Genomic DNA, 15,548 nt, shown 5'->3' on the forward strand with positions numbered 1-15,548 from the left:
ACTGTAACACCCTAACTACCAAAGCTCACGCTTCCGGCTGCGCAACTCTGATAGCTCGGACATTACGACGACACTTATACTATTTTATACTAAAATATGAGCCTGTTTAAAACTTTAAACCGTAATACCGCTCCCAAAAATACTTTCGTTCAATGACGTACATCCATAAATACCATACAACTTACAACAACTCATAAAGAGTACATCCATATATATAAATACATATATATAAATATTATTACAAGCATTACCAAATACAATTCCTATCCCTCTTACAGAATATATCAAGATAAAGGCGAGGGTATAAATAATAATCTAAAGCAATACAGGGCATTTCAACAACAACTAAATAAACCCTTCGTAACTTCTGCGCTCATATCCTGAAAGGGGAAAAATGTTGGGGGGGGGGTGAGAACATCATCCTCGAAAGGGTTCTCAGTAGAGGGTTTTTGAGAATTACTATAATAGGATACGTGAAGATAACCGCACCAGTGATTTATAATCGTCTTATGCCTCTTTTCAAAAACAACGGTTTACCATAAAAGTAAAGTCAGAAATCTTTTCTAAAAGAGTAACCGTTCAATTCTCAAAAACTCAAAAGCCTTTCAAAAAGGTTTAACCATGTTGAACCAAATTAGCATTTCATACTTTTCCAAACCAGAAACACAAAAATCGAAATCAACCATCGGTTCATCTCATTCCAACCACGGCCCTAGGCCCAAACAATCCAACCAGCAACCAATCACCACAGTCCAACAGAGTCCCAGTAGCAAACACAAATAGGAAGATGCGAGCACAAACAAACAGTTATTGCAAGTAGAACAATTAGCAATTAATCACATAGGCAAACCAAGTATAATATGCACACCCAAACAATGTCACATAGATGCATATGATGCATGCCTGTCCCTAGTGGCTGATGATATCATCTGTCGGTTATAGAGCTAACCCGACAAGTCCTGGTAGCTAACCATTGGACTGTCCCTCTGTCGCGCATCCCCAACTCGAGTTATACTCATCATAAACTTGATCATAATCATGATCCATATCCATCACCTTCACTGGTGAATATTTACGGGAGCGAGCTCATCCGGGACTTTCACAGTGCCCGGCCACACTTACGACATAGGGTCAAAAGAGCTTCGAGTCTCAACCTGGAGCACGTGGGGGCTAGCCACTGCTTCCTCCCAGGGAAACTCTCATCTCCGATAGTGGAAGTGCAACATTCACATTTATCAATGATTCAGCATATACATGCATTCAATCTCATTCATGGATCAACATCCATCTCAGCCATCCGGCTCACGGTTCAGTCCAGAACCAGCCAATATTCATATCATACACAGCTATTCCGGCCCACGGTTCAATCCAGAACCAACCAATATTCATAATCATACACAGCCATTCCGGCCCATAATAAAATAGCACTTCCACCATTCAAAATCATCAAATTCATAAAATCGGTATTTAAGCCATAAATTACTTTTTCTCAAATCATTTTATTTTGAAATCAAGTTTCAACTCTTTTCAGCCTTGGCTTTAAAGATCTCTGGTATGCGAAATCGTGATCACTCAGATTTAGGTTTGTAAAATTATTTGTTCGTTCTTTCCCTGGCAATGGCACCAAAAACGGATGCACAGAACCATGGTCCAAACATAACTTCACAACTTCGCATAACTAACCAACAAGTGCACTGGGTCGTCCAAGTAATAAAACCTTACGTGAGTAAGGGTCGATCCCACGGAGATTGTCGGCTTGAAGCGAGCTATGGTCACCTTGTAAATCTCAGTCAGGCGGATATCAAATGGTTATGGAGTTTTCGAATAATAATAATAAATAAACAGAAAATAAAGATAGAAATACTTATGTAATTCATTGGTGAGAATTTCAGATAAGTGTATAGAGATGCTTTCGTTCCTCTGAACCTCTGCTTTCCTGCTGTCTTCATCCAATCAGTCCTACTCCTTTCCATGGCTGGCTTTATGTAAGGACATCACCATTGTCAATGGCTACTTTTCATCCTCTCTGTGAAAATGGTCCGATGCGCTGTCACTGCATGAAAATAAGGATAGAAATACTTATGTAATTCATTGGTTAGAATTTCAGATAAGCGTATAGAGATGCTTTCGTTCCTCTGAACCTCTGCTTTCCTGCTGTCTTCATCCAATCAGTCCTACTCCTTTCCATGGCTGGCTTTATGTAAGGACATCACCATTGTCAATGGCTACTTTTCATCCTCTCTGTGAAAATGGTCCGATGCGCTGTCACTGCATGGCTAATCATCTGGAGGCATCGCCGTTGTCAATGGCTGCATCCCATCCTCTTGTGAAAATGGTCCAAATGCTCTGTCACAGCACGGCTAATCATATGAGTTTCTCGATCATACTGGAATAAGATTCACCCTCCTTTTGCGTCTGTCACTACGCCCAACACTCGCGAGTTTGAAGTTCGTCACAGTCATTCAATCCCAGAGTCCTACTCGGAATACCACAGACAAGGTCTAGACTTTCCGGACTCTCATGAATGCCGCCATCAATCTAGCTTATACCACGAAGATTCTGAGTAAGAAATCCAAGAGATACTCATTCAATCTAAGGTGGAACGGACATGGTTGTCAGGCATGCGTTCGTAAGGGAATGATGATGATTGTCACATTCATCACATTCATGTTGAAGTGCAAATGAATATCTTAGAAGCGGAATAAGTTGAATTGAATAGAAAAACAGTAGTACTTTGCATTAATTCATGAGGAACAGCAGAGCTCAACATCTTAATCTATGGAGTGCAGAAACTCTACTGTTTGAAAATACATAAGTGAAAGGTTCAGGCATGGCCGAATGGCCAGCCCCTCTGATCTAAGAACCAGACGTCTCAAGATGTCTAATACAATAGTAAAATGTCCTATTTATACTAAACTAGCTACTAGGGTTTACAGAAGTAAGTAATTGATGCATAAATCCACTTCCAGGGCCCACTTGGTGTGTGCTTGGACTGAACTTGATTGTTACACGTGCAGAGGCTTCTTTTGGAGTTGAACGCCAAGTTGTAACGTGTTTTTGGCGTTCAACTCTGGTTCGTGACGTGTTTCTGGCGTTTAACTCCAGACTGCAGCGTAGAACTGACGTTCAACGCCCTTTTGCGTCATCTAAACTTGGCCAAAGTATGAACTATTATATATTTCTGGAAAGCCCTGGATGTCTACGTTTCAACGCAATTGGAAGCACGCCATTTTGAGTTTTGTAGCTCCAGAAATCCATTTTGAGTGCAGGGAGGTCAGAATCCAACAGCATCAGCAGTCCTTCTTCAACCTCTGAATCTGATTTTTGCTCAAGTCCCTCAATTTCAGCCAGAAAATACTTGAAATCATAGAAAAATACACAAACTCATAGTAAAGTCCAGAAATGTGAATTTAACATAAAAACTAATGAAAACATCCCTAAAAGTAACTAGATCCTACTAAAAACATACTAAAAACAATGCCAAAAAGCGTATAAATTATCCGCTCATCAATCTCATTACTCAAATTATCTCAGGCTCATAAGCCACTTTTATTCAAGGAAAGTTCCCTTTTAAAACAAGCCACTCTCGGCTTCCTCTTTCCAAAACTTCCAAAACCATGGAAAGTTAAAGATTCCTTTTGAAACATTCAAAACCACCCATCCAACAATGGGATTTTTGTAACAAAAGTTCCTCGGCAAAGTCCCAAGTCCTTAGGGGAGAATAGCATAACTCATTTCGCCAAATTCATTTAAAATTATTAAAACCTTGGCTTTCCGGTTTGAGTAATAAAATAGGATCTAAGCCAAACCGAGTCACGTAATCATTTACTTCTTTCAAAGCCGTTTCCTTTACTTAAGCAAAACCAACTTCAACCCCCATGATAAATTCTAGAATGTTTCAACTGTTCAAAATTGCTTTAGTCTTGCGAGGATTCAGAATTCAAAGAGTACTTAAAACCTTTCTCAAAACATTTCAAAATGAAACTTGTCAATAGACATTCAGGTCCTTTCAAAATCATTAAAACTCTTTAACTGAAACCCCCAAGTCAAATTCAAAGGCATAAACCCTTTTCACATTCAAACAGCTTTAAAACACAAGTTTCATCTAAATAACTTTCTCCTGAAAGAGATACAATTCCTTTCTTAAGAAGCAAGACTAAATCACAATTTCCTCTTTACTAACTCATTTCGAAAGCATGAATCATCCTTTTCTTGATAATTCAAATAAAATAGTAGAAGTCTTTAACTCATTATTTGCCTGACAACATTTCAATAAAGACTCAGATTTTATAGAAATTTCGGTAGCACCTCCCTTATAACTTGGACTTTGCCACCCGCTTCGGGTCCCAACTAAACCGTTTCACAATCCTTTTCAACGACCCAAATTTCAAAATCAGTCCAAGGCAAGCCAAAATCCAACAGTCATCTCAATTCCATATTTCAAGAGAACCGTTTTAACATCAAATCATTATCGGCCGAATAAACTCATTTCTAAAGCTTTAAAGAAAAAGTTCAACAACAATCATTTATCAAAAATCAGATCATTTAAAGCCAGCCAAGCTGAAATCAAGAGTGTATTCTATCTTACACATTCTCAAGAAAATCCATTCAATTCAAATCAATTTCCAACGGATTCAACTCGATCTCAAAGCTTTAAAAGAATCAATTTTAAAAGCATTTCGTTTCACAAAGCCACACAACAGTCGAGTCAAACAAACACCCATAATCATACAAAACAACCAAACAATACATAGGACTGATACAATCACCAAATACACATCCTCACATCAGTACCCATATGTAATAATTCTAATATACAAAATATAGTTTTCGGAAAGCGCCCCTACCTCAAAACGCAATTCCATAACCTAAACGCCTCACAGAATCCTTTCCGCCTCAACCCGAACTGACGGCAACCAAAACCTCAGCTCCCAGCCACTTTCGCAATAACCATAGCAACTCTAATCGCAACATATAACAACCAAAACTCAATCTTATAGCAATTAACGCCACAAACCTCAGCGTGAGATAACAGAACCGTAACAAAAGGCTTTCAAATCGAAACGCTTACTGAACCGAAGAAGGAACGGCTAAACCGAAACAGCGGCGATCTCCGAACCGGTTCGGCGGCAGCCTGGCAGCCACCTCAAGCGGCAGCGATGACCTGAACCATATTCAATAATAATGAGGTTCCTAGAAACTCAACGGAAAGGAGAACCAACGTAAAACCCTTACCGATAAAATTTTCCGGCGACGGCAAAAGCAGCCAGAAGCTCCGGCGGTGCTCCCGGAAGTCACGGAACCACTCCGGACGGTCAGAATCACAAAGACACATCTCCCTTTTCTGGCCGCAAAACCTGCGGTGGTCGAAACCCCTTTCTGACGCGGCAGCTTGGCTTACCATCATCAGCAGCGGCGAGCTCCGGTGGGGGCAGGGGCGACCCTAGCGACGGCGACCACCACAGTGACAGCAGCGATGGCAGCAGTGTTGCTTTTCTCTCTGGATGTCGCATTCACTCTCCCCGAATCGAATGGCGACTGACCACCTTCAACAGCAAAGGAGCAAGTGACAGCGGCGGCTGGGCGGCGATAGATCCGAAGCAGGGAGGCTCGGCCGCATGAACAGAGCCTTCCCTCCGCCGATCTCCCTCTCTCACATTCGCACAGTTCATGGCAGTGGCAGAAGTTTTATCCTTGGCGACGCTGCAACGCGGTGACATATCGGCAGCAAGGCGCGGCTCTACGAAACATCGACGCATGCGAAAACAGCTGCGGTGAGGCAGCAGACGTGACCGGCTGGATGACGGTGCGGCATGGTGGCGAACTGAACGGCGGTGCCAAGCCCTTTCCCTCTCCTCCCCTTCTTCTGGCTCAATCTCCCTTTCCTGATTTGTTTCGTTCCTCCATGGAACAAGAAAAGGAAATCGTGGGTACTGCTATGGGCTTCAAGTTCGGTGAACTTGCTGAAGGTGAAAGGGAAGACAGGGTAGGGTTAAGGGGAAAAACTGTGTTGAGGGAGGTGAGGCTGCTGCCTTATTCCTTTTCCCCTACTGCTGCTGTGCCTGAATGGAGAAAGGGGGGAAAGTGTATTGCTAATGGGGAAATCGGGTAACCGGGTTAGTGTTTTAGGGTTTTATTTTGAAAATTAGGGTTAAGGGCATTATGGTAATTTCACTCAAAAATAGGGATAATATAGTAATTGAAACCCAAATTAAATCCAACACTAATTGTATATAGAAAATACTATTTGCTCCTCATTTTTACAAATTATTTTTAATAAAATGTCCCAACCAAATAATTAGAAATAATATACTTAATTTCTTTATTTTCCAAAATAGTAATATTAATATTTAAAATATTAATTACTTAGTCCAATTCATATAAAATTCTTATTATTTCACAACTACCAACTTTATAATTCAAATATAGAAAATAATCCAATAACTATAAAATTGGATAATAATCATAACTCATCTCAAATCCAATAAATCAAAACTTGCCTTAATTACCTTTAATAAAATAATTTCTGAAATTAAGGCTATAAATAACCATAGGATTTGAGACTTGATCATAATAAGACTTTTCAAAAGTTCTGGGTCTTACAAACAACATCTTGAAAACAATTTCTCCTAAACTTCTAATTATTTGGACTTAACGGGATACGTGACATATAATCCTCTTATATTTGGGTAATTAGGGTTTTTGTGGCATATAAACTAGAATTGAACTTAACCTTCTAATTAGAATCAAGTGACCAAGGAATTAGCAGTTGATGAAGGTTAGAGGAAACTAAAAAGGTCTAAGGAATTAGGGTTTAGTCACATATAGTTTGTCATGAATTGAGTCTTGCATGATTAAAATAGTTAGTTAGAAAAGTCAATCCAAAAGATAGATATCTCTAAAACTTTAACTGTTTTCTCCATATATATTCACCTCAATTTATTGCTTGCTTTCTAATCTTTTGAATTTACTGTTTGATGCAATTGAATTCTCAACACTCTTTTCTGTTTGTCTAACTAAGTAAGTCACTTAACCATTGTTGCTTAATCCATCAATCCTCGTGGGATCGACCCTCACTCACCTGAAGTATTACTTGGTACAACCCGGTGTACTTGCCGGTTCAGTTGTGGTATTCTAATTCCGCACCAGCTATATGCAAGAAATTTGTTGTAATGCTTTCAATTTGAAATGATCTTGCTCATTTTCGGCATAGTTTTCACTTTCCAACTCAACTTATGCTTGGTGTAATAGGATCCATGAATGGTTTTATTCTGTTGTCATTGAAGATCATGTTCCTCTTCTATAATTACGGTTTGGTTAATTCAGACGAGTGAGCAACCTTGTTAGTAGCTAATTCTGGTTAAAATAAGATTGTATTATGTTAAAACTCTTTATCAAAGTATATTTATAAAGATATTTGAAGAGGAATATATTATTCTGAAAAAAATTTAGAATGATATATGAAGAGGTACATCACTACATTACATTATTTTGATAACTAGAAATACAAAATACCACAGACTAAGTTTGATCGTAAAAAGTGATATATTTTAGAAACTAAAAAATTTATTGAATATATAATCCAGCAACTCCAATACACTGCATGTATCTTGGCACTAGTAGCAAGCACTCAGGTCAAATGAGTCCATCCCAGATTAGAAGTGCAGAGCAAATCTGCATCAATATGCAACCAAATGGATGTATCATGTATGTGGATATTCTACAAAATATATAGAACCATAAACGCACTAAAAAAAATCAAACTGCATTAACAAATCAAAAATAGAACAAAAAACAGAATTAGAACATCACAAATAGAATCATTAACACAGAAATTGAAATCAGACTCATAAAAACAAATTTCAAAATTTTATAACCCTCATAAATATAACAAAAAAGATTCAAACAAACATATAACCAGAAAAAAACAATTGAATGAAATCAATGAAGCAAATTCATACAAAAAATTGAACAAAAAGATAAATGGAACAAAAAAATTGAATTAAATCAATGAAGCAAATTTATACATGAGGCTGAGGATCCATTGGAACTGAGACCTACGTCGCCGCTACTTGCTAAGGACTGAGGAGTGAGAACGACGATGGCAGAGAAAACAACAACACTCTGAGGTTGATAACGAACAACGCAAAGAGAGATACCGAGAATGAACGACGCGGAGAGAGAGGCTAAGAACGACACCGGGAGAGGGACTGAGAACGGAAGCAATTGCTGGGCTGGACTGCGATGGCACAGATCCAGAGAAGAGTAGTGGTGGTAGTGATAGTGGTTCTGTGTATAGAAAGGAGAGTGTAGTGAGTTTGGGGTAAAGAATTTAGGGTGGCTCAAAATGAATTTTAAAAATATTATATTTGAGTAAATATAAAAAATTAATAATTATTATTAAACCTCCTTATGAGTCATATTTATGATTTATGTATTGTGCACATCACAAATACTCAAAATACTTGAGCTTACTGAAGACAAACTCAAAACTCATTTGAAGATTATCTTACTCTTTTGTCTTTCCTAATATAAAAAAATATTTTACAAAGTAAAAAGAACGACATATAAAAACTAAACCGATAAATTGTTAAAATATTTTTTAGCAGCACGATAGTATTTATTTATTTATTTGTTTGTTTATTTATTTTTCTAAATTTTTTTAATAGGGTTGTATGAATAAAACATTTTTTAATAAATATATTATAAATACGTTGACACTGTATGTTGTATTTTTTATGTATTTGTAATGAGGTTAAAAAATGCAACCAACATATGTATTGTATTTGAAAATTCAAAAAGTTACTGTCTCTATTTCAATTTTTAAGTCAGAGTTGCACCAAATTGAAACATCGCTCTTAATTATTATTATTTAATTTTTTTGAGAAATATATCTATTATTAATTTTTTTTTCTGTAATTCTTCTACCACTTCAACGCAACCTAGAGCCATCTCTTACTTCCAGCCCAATCGAGAGGTTTTATTATCGAAGCCCAGTCAAACAAAAAATTAAGGCAACACTGTTTACGGAGCCCAAAACTATTAACTAACATTACATTGCAGAAGACGTTGCTGAACCATTATCACCTGAACAAAGCCATTAACATCCTTTGGACAAGCCCTGACACATATATGCTCCGAATCCAGTGCACCCCACGTGTTAATCAGCAAGAGAAATACAGAAAATATTTTTATCTCTGTATCAATTTACATCTGTACACACTAGTACTCCCCTCATAAAAAAATGCTTATAAATTAATGAAAGATTAATTTCTATACTTGATGAAGAATATTCTAGTCGAAAGCCAAGAAATTAATAGACAATTGGTTAGGATGATAGATAGTCCTTTTTCTAACCAGTAATGTTAGCTTTAAGTTTATCAGTGTTTTAAAGAGGGAATTTTTTATTTAAATTAATAAAATATAATTTTTATTGAAATGCGTTTCTAGGATTGCCTTCGGCTTTTCTCTATTATTATGTATTATATATGTGGAAGCTGTTACCGTGCTGGGGACCTCTGGTTCTCACCCATGCGGATTTTGTGGTTTTCAGATGCAGGGCGTGAGGTTTCTCACTGAGGCATGCTGGAGACTTCCGGATTAGCGAAGATCTTTGTTCTCGGGGCTCTGTTTTGGTTTATATATCTTGTTTTAGATACTTTTATCTCCATTAAATAATACAAATTTTGATGACTCCTCTTATAGGGGGTTTTGGAGAATAGGTTTCTGTATTTGTGTCCCTTTGGGTTTCCTTTGGGGTTTCCTTATTTTAACATATGTATATATTGCTATGCTCAGGCCGGTTATCTTCGCGGCCGGATTTTGAGTCTTGATATTCCTGTTTTTGACACTCTTTTGTATACATATGATCTTGCGTTAGCTTATCCTTTGCTCGTTACGTTATCGATCGGAGTGTTGCGCGTTCGAGATTACGGTTTTTGTTTACCCCCTTTTTCTACAAAGGCTCCTAGTTATAATCAATTATTCATACTACTATACGTACTAAATTTTTGTTTTAGAGGTCGTAATACCTTGCCATCTCTGAATTATGACTTAAGCATAAGACTCTGTATGGTAGGGTGTTACAAAATATAATATAATTGCATAGTTATATATATATAGGGTGTTGAGTACCCGAAAAAAATCAGAAAAAATTTTGGTCAATATTCCCAAGATACATGTACAGTTATCTAAGAGTTTCTACACCCAAGATAACTACATAAAAAAATTCCTATATAAAGAGCTTGTTGGCTCGAAGCTCATCACACTACATCCATCTAACTACTTTCTGTTCTCCTTCTCTTTCTTCTTTATATACATGACTAGTAATTAATTTTTTAGTAGTTTATCCCAATGAGATCATAAGAAACGATGAGGAGTGAATGATATTTGAGTGCAATTCACCTGTAATGTTGCGCACTTGATGTCTTGATTCTCTAAATACGCTAAAGAATGCCATCTTGAGCAACATAAGGTATAACATGTGATAGAGTGATATGTTGCTGTTCATGATATAGGTAGTGGCTGTTGGCCGTCCTCTTCGATCTCATAGGCAATTCTGGTAGCAGCAACACCAATTCACTTTGCTGAATCTCGCGATAGTGTCAACGAAGATGGGAATGAGTCTAATTCAAATTACGTTGCTGAAATCGGATTGTCTAATGAGAGTGATTCCTCTTAGGAGTATGTGCTGGAGACTCCAGCTGGTGGGATGCTTGGATTCTTCTTCCTCTTCCTTTAGCCATTCCACAATTATCAAAAGTTTTAAGCCATTGTTACACTCTTAACTTGGAAGAAATGTAACTAGATGATTCTTTCAATCTTGGCGAAAGGAAGATTACAACACAGATGATGACGTGGAATTTCGGGTGGACCATAGTTTTAAAAGTAGAGATGTTGTTCTCATGGCAGTAAAGAACTACAACATTCGAAAGAACGCTAAATATAAAGTTTTGGAAACGTATAGGCTGAAATATCATTGTCGACACAAACAAATATTTGCTAGGTGTCCACGGAGTCTTCGTGTAGCACTTGGCAAAATTTGAACTACTGGTAAATGTCGTCCTTTGCAATTTATAAAATTAACAAGTAAATATTGATTATGTTATATATTAGATAATGGAATTTATGAGTACTTTTGTAGGGAGGTGCGTAGGTTTGGGGGCCACATACCTATTTGGCGCCAACTATATTTCAAGACCATGCTCAGTTGGATAGTAGTCTGATTTGCAATGCGATCCTACCAATTATATATTTTGATCCCTCTGTTTCCATCCCAGTATTGCAAAGTGTAATGCAACAGAGTTATCATTTTAAGCCATCATATCGAAAGGTATGGATGGTAAAGTAGAAGGCGATTGCTTATATTTTTTATGATTGGGAATAGTCGTATAATAAGATTTTCATCCTATTACAGGCTTTGCAACAATGCTTCCCTGGCACCATACATGATTGCATTATTGTTCCTTATTACAATATGAACATAATTGACAGAGATTTGTAGGAAGCTTCATAAGGTGTTTTGAGTCTTCCTTCTATGTGTCGAAGCATTTAGTCAGTTGACGATACACATTTATATGAAAAATACGAGGTGTATTGTTAATATCTATGGCCTAAGATTGTAATAACAACATTCTGTCCACAGCTTTTGCACTAGTGGAGTCTGAATATACTGAGTTATGGTCATTTTTCCTAACAAATTTAAGGCAACAGGTTACTCCATAACAGGACATTTTTCTTCTCATATTTGATAGATCTCAAGCCATACGCGTTGCCCTTAGTGCACTCAATAGTAGTTGCCATCCTCTAACAGCTCACCATGCTTATTGTATACGTAACATGGCTTCCAACTTCACTACCCAGTTCAAGTCGACAGAGGACAAGAGGTATATTATCAATGTAGCATATAGTCCAAGCAAGGAGATATGTAAGTGGTACTTGAACACCTTAAGAGGGTTATAAAGGGATATGTTGGAGCGGACATTGAGGTTTCACTACAAAAAAAGGTCTATGGTCACGGTTTCTAGTGAAAAGGGTGACCATAGGTCTATGGTCATGATTTTTGACTTATGGTCACGGTTTTTCTACCGTGGCCTATTCTGGCATGGTTATAGGTCTATGGTCACAATTTCTATGGTCACAATTGCTGTGCCTAAATTTTGACACTTTAGGCCACATTTTTTTACCGTGACCATAGATTACTTTATGGTCAGTCTTTTGTAAAATCGAGACCATAGCCTAATCTATGGCCACCATATTTTAAAATCGTGACCATAGGCTGATCTATGGTCACAGTTTTAGCGTGACCATAGCTTATCTATGGCTGCCCTATTTTAAAACCGTGACCATAACTTACTTTGTTTTCTGATATTTATCTTTTTAAAGTATAATCACATTCCAAAATTATGATAATCACAAAATAAGTCTAAAAAAGAAAAATTCAAGAAATTTAAATCATAAAATTTACATTATAAATTAGATATGTTTTTAGTCCAAATAACACAAATTAAAATAGGGTGTGATTTATCCATTACATGTAATACTGGGTAAAGTCTCTTAAAAAAAATATAAAAGACATGAAATATTACATTTACATAACTAAAGTATATATGGGATCCATCCCATCTCATATTTCGATGAAAAATAATATTTTCTTCACATCAAGTCCTCTTGCTAGCAAAATAAATAAACATGTTAGAACAGGGAAAAAATACTTTCGATAACACAGTACAGTTGAGTAATGAATATGTGACACAAGTTTAATAAGTCAATCAACAATAAAAAGGACTATATTAACAAATAAATCAACAATAGAAAGCTGGTACCTGTAAAAAAAATTTTCAATGACAATAGAGGGAAAAAAAGGTGATGCTGGTCACAATTAACAGCACATCTAAATGAAAGTCTCAAGACAAAACCATCAAAGAGTTTGAATATCATGCATCATATAATTCCAGTAATACAATGAGAAATAAACTTAAAAAATTACCACAAACTAGGCTATTTTACTCACATGATTGTAAAGGCACTCATTTAGACAACCCAACATAAATAATGTCAAATCAATTTTAAGACTAAAATCATTACACATATTCTATAAGGAATGGTTGACTACCCACCAGCAATTCATTCATACCAATTGGTCAACTACAAACATAATCAAGAGGTACTTAGCTAGCATTAACTTGCATACACATGAAACTTTGATATGCTTTTTATTTATGAATGATAATTATAAGTTTATAGAACATGAAAGTTTGATTTGCTTTTTATTTATGAATTATGATTTTTTTTTTGAAAATTAAATTAAGAAGCTTATCTACAGTTTAATAGTTTTTAGTCTTTTTTATTTTTTAATATTGATGTTTATGTAACTTACAATACACGTATAGAAATTAAACTTCTCGATACAAGATATGTATCTTGATTGCATTGTTCTATTTTCTGCGTATTTTTAAATTTGGAACTCTCTTTAACTTCTTAAATTATTATGACAACATCTAGAATATATCAGAACTACAATCAAGAAAATATGGCAGCAAGTGCTCAAAATGGAGATATATGTATTAATATACAAAGCATATCTATTTCATAGCTAATTGATAGAGACATGTTCACGTTAATTAAACATCATAAACTAGTGAGAGCACACAAATTTCAGAATCAAATCATTACAAGTCTAAAATATTATATTCTTGATTATATAGTGAAGATTGGTTCACTTTAATCTCTACAAGTAACAAGTTATCATATATAAAATTTTGTATAATCAGAATTCATCTCCCTTGAATGAAAGAGGAGAACCCAATGGAAAGCTTGTATCAATAAGTTTGGGATTGAGAAACACAAAAATCACTGTTATATCATCATGGAAATGTCTTCTTACTCCTTGTTCAATCTTTTGGAGGTCTACAAATCTCATTTTTCTCTTCTTTGCTGCTTCTCTTAGTGCAACTTTCACTAGTCTTCTTGCAATTCCCTATAACAATGAAAATGCTTACTATTGGTTTGGAATAATTTGCTTACATAAAGAGTGACCAACCAATTAGGTAGTACACAGATAGTAAAAGACTTGGAATTTGGTAGAGTCAATTTTTTAGTTTTGTCTGATAAAAAGAATTATAATAGAAAAAGTGGAAAGAATTATAATGTTCAGTGATATGTTCAATAACAATTGAACTTATGACAACAAATTCAGCTCAACTCAGTGATATTATCTAGCAACAAAATTCAACTAAGTATTCAATAACGTTATCCAGCAACAAAAAACTAAAGCTCAGTGATAAATTCAGTAACAATTCAACATACGACAACAAATTCATCTCAATCATAATTTGCAACAACAAATTCAACTATGATAATTTTCAAATGCTCAGTATTCAGCAAAACAAAATTAGCTAAATCATAATTTCTGCAACAAATTCAACTTTCAACAACAAATTCAAGATGTACTAAAATGAAATTGAAAGAAAAATAACAGGGCCAAAGCTGAAACTCACTTGCTCAGAGACCAACTCATGGCAAAGGAAGCGTTGATGGCTGAAGCAGGAAGATGAGCCTACGACAATGACAGAGCGCGACGAGCTTGCGACGGTGACAGAGCGTGACGAGCTTGCGCGGCGACGAATTTAGAAGGGAACTATGGCTCCAACATTGGGATGGAGGTTGTAGGTATGGTCACTTGACGACGAATTTCTTAGAGCATATCAATAGTGTTTTAAGGGGAATGAGGAACTTTCCCGTGGCGGCTATTGTGAGGGCAACTTATGAGAGGCTACAACAGCTATTTGTACATAAAGGTCATGAAGCGCACGCTCAGTTGCAAGGTAGCTAGGTTAGCTGACTTGTTCGTAAATAAATACCCCCTAATCAACATCAATAAGTAACATCAGACATACTAGTAGAGAGTATCTGGATCTGTCCTTTACGGAATATGTACAACTCTATTTTTGAGCTAAGTCATCTTCAGACTGAAATTCTGCTTCTTGTCCTTTGACTGCGGTGGAGGTTTGTCGCTGAGCAAGTCCTTAACCCACTGTCATATTACTACTGGAAATCTCTAGTGCAACCCCCAATCGACTTACCAGCTGTGCACAAACTAAGATGGTAAGTCACATTCTAGAGTATAAGGGTGACCTCACCCCAAAGGAGGTGGAAACTATAGGTCTCAAACCTCCACCACTCGACAAATGCAGAAAGAAATGCATTTTCAAATATGAAACCCTTAGTTCTATTGCGCGTACTACGTGTCCAAACCCAACCTCTCTAATGTAAGGTAGTAGGATGCCAGACGGAGGGATAGATAACGTCACACCACATGGCAAGAGCAACCGAGACGTCTATAAGAATAAGATTGATTAATCTTTTTGTAATTGCGTATAACAATGCGTTAATAACTAAATTATAAAAGTTAATCTTATCTAATTCATGAACTTTTGGTATTTAATGTAATTAAATTTTTGAATTAACTAATTAAATAATTTCATTAAAAAAAGTACAAACAGTCTTCCAACTAATATTACAACACCTAAATTATTAATCCAAATATA

This window comes from Arachis ipaensis, chromosome B06, assembly GCF_000816755.2.
Source record: "Arachis ipaensis cultivar K30076 chromosome B06, Araip1.1, whole genome shotgun sequence".
Classification (NCBI taxonomy): Eukaryota; Viridiplantae; Streptophyta; class Magnoliopsida; order Fabales; family Fabaceae; genus Arachis; species Arachis ipaensis.